The 2,705-nt window shown below is 39.1% G+C and overlaps 1 protein-coding gene across 1 annotated transcript in view; it reads left to right on the forward strand.

Annotated features, from left to right (window-relative positions):
- LOC101851299 (reticulocyte binding protein 2 homolog b) overlaps window positions 1–2,705 on the forward strand; it is a gene marked incomplete at its 3' end in the record, with an annotated part of 19,910 nt that overhangs the window by 2,954 nt on the left and 14,251 nt on the right.

Consider the following 2,705-nt stretch of genomic DNA (forward strand, 5'->3'; position numbering starts at 1 on the left):
ACGGAGTGGACCACCCTGGTTCAAATCTCACAACGGGGTGGGTTTTTTTAAACTTGGGTCGTTATACGTGGAGTTTTCAAGGCTCTCAACCCACTTGGCTCGGCCTTATCAGAGATGGATAGTAAGTTCAGAGGTCCCGCCTCTTAACTAACTTACTGGAGTTGATTGGGTTGCCAAACCTATACACGTTTCCTTACTTTATTATTCCACATTAGAAAAGACCAAAAAAAAAAGACATTCAAACAACAAAAAACAGAAAAAGAAAAATTCAGACAACAAGAAACAGAAATCAGAGCAGCAAAACAATAGTAAATGCGTAGCAATGCAAAAAATGCTGCCATACAGCGGAGTCCACTTAATTAAACCGAAACCTGTGAGATGGCAGGATTTTCTTCAGCAAGCTGATTTTTTGAGTTTAGTAGAGAGGTCACTCAAATAAATGGAAAAAAACCAATTGAGTACTTTAGATACCTTTCCTCGACACAAGAGTGTTCTATAACTCAGATGGTATCATGCATTTAAGTCCACTTCAACCGAAACCTGTGAGACGGCAGGATTTTCTTCAGCAAGCTGATTTTTGAGTTTTAGTAGAGAGGTCACTCAAATAAATGGGGAAAAAAAATTGAGTACTTTTTATCTTCTTTCAGTTTATCACCATTTTCCCATTAAACTGTTAAACCATGTTCGGCTTCATCGGACTCCACTGTACTGAAATTTTCTTGCGTAAGAGGCATGGGTGCTTTTCATATCAGTCACTGACAGAGAAAGAAAAATGAATGGAAACTGTCAGAAATGTTATATCTAGCACAATATTGCAAAAACAGGCCACAATTTTAAAAAGATCCCACCATGTAGGGAGCGCAGTGAGTTACAGGTTTTGAGCACTAATAAATTGGCACATTTTCGTTAAGGAGACAAATAAATATATATAAATTTGTGAGGCAGCTTGGTGAAATCAGGTGCTCGTCAAAATAATGAAAGTGAAGAAACTGACATTTTTCCCGCCCGTATGGGAATTTTTATGGAAATTTAGTTTTTTGGCTCAACACGTTCATGCCCACTAAAGAACACATTTTTGTGTCGATTTTACTGAAAAACGTTGATTAAAGGCATAAAAGATGTAAATTTTCTGTTTCCACGGACTTTCAAGCTCAGGAAATAAGCCAGATTTGGCATCCATTTTTTCGCTGATTTACCTCTGAAACAAGGCGACCCCCATTTCTTCAATCGCCAGTATCTTGACTTGTATACAAGATAAATGGATATTTTTTCCATCAAAAGCAAGGCAAATGGACAGGCTTTAAGATGATGTACCAATATCTCCATATATATGCCCCCAAATTGTGGAGCGCCTGATTCCTCCACGTCGTGACACATTTCCCTTTTTGAACATTTTGTCCCTTTCCCTATTAGATCATTTCACAGACAGACATGTCATTGGTTTCAATGTTTCAGATCATAAAAGTTTTGGTTTGACTTATTTAATAAGCAATTTACTTTTTGGCACTTTGGTATTGGATGTAGGGGTTATTTTCAGGGATGGCTGGTATAAAATTTCTCGTTTTAGCTTTCAGCTACCAATGTGGGTTTTACTGAAATTTTTACTTCCAGATACTATGTTGTACCCAATAAGTTTTTTGTGCTGATCTGAAAATATTCTATTCTCTCTTTTGGCTCGAGATTATTTTCTGACCCATTCAAAGAGCACTCTGGAAGAGTCACAACACAATGGTGCGTAGCAACAGAAATCTGTCAGATATGGAAAGTTATAAATTTTGAACAGGTAATGGGAGTAGCAATTACATTTAGATCTTGAGACCCAGGATAGGATAGTAAGTGAAAATGGCATGCCTTTATGCCACAGTGATTACACATCAAGGTTGACCACTCTTTGTTCGCCGTTAGTAGTCATGAACCCACTCAGGGGTTACGTCAGTTCATTCGCCATTAGTAGTCATGAACCCACTCAGGGGTTACGTCAGTTCATTCGCCATTAGTAGTCATGAACCCACTCAGGGGTTACGTCAGTTCATTCGCCGTTAGTAGTCATGAACCCACTCAGGGGTTACGTCAGTTCATTCGCCGTTAGTAGTCATGAACCCACTCAGGGGTTACGTCAGTTCATTCGCCGTTAGTAGTCATGAACCCACTCAGGGGTTACGTCAGTTCATTCGCCGTTAGTAGTCATGAACCCACTCAGGGGTTACGTCAGTTCATTCGCCGTTAGTAGTCATGAACCCACTCAGGGGTTACGTCAGTTCATTCGCCGTTAGTAGTCATGAACCCACTCAGGGGTTACGTCAGTTCATTTTAGAATAAGTGGAGATCTTTTTACCGGTTGTTAGCCTGAACGTGAGTTATTATTGTGGATTCTTCCCTTTTGTGCATCTGCTAAGATCCCGTATTTTCCTTGTTCCTGAGCACCTGGATCTTAGGCAGAGACTACTGTATTATTTTTTACTTTGTTGGTGCTATTGCTGCTAACATTGCCTTGCTCTCTAATTATTATAGCTTTTTCTCTTATTCTTGTGGACTGAAACCAAAAGCGTTGACATGAGAGTCCTCCTCTCTCCTAACTGAAGTATAGAGAATTTTACCATGCTAGTGCTTTCATTATAATTATAACATTGTTGTTTCATGTTGAATACCCATTGTAATAGTTTCTTTTATCTCTGTTTGATGTGTATACCAGATACCATGTCTGG

This window comes from Aplysia californica, unplaced genomic scaffold, assembly GCF_000002075.1.
Source record: "Aplysia californica isolate F4 #8 unplaced genomic scaffold, AplCal3.0 scaffold00693, whole genome shotgun sequence".
In the NCBI taxonomy this organism is placed as follows: Eukaryota; Metazoa; Mollusca; class Gastropoda; order Aplysiida; family Aplysiidae; genus Aplysia; species Aplysia californica.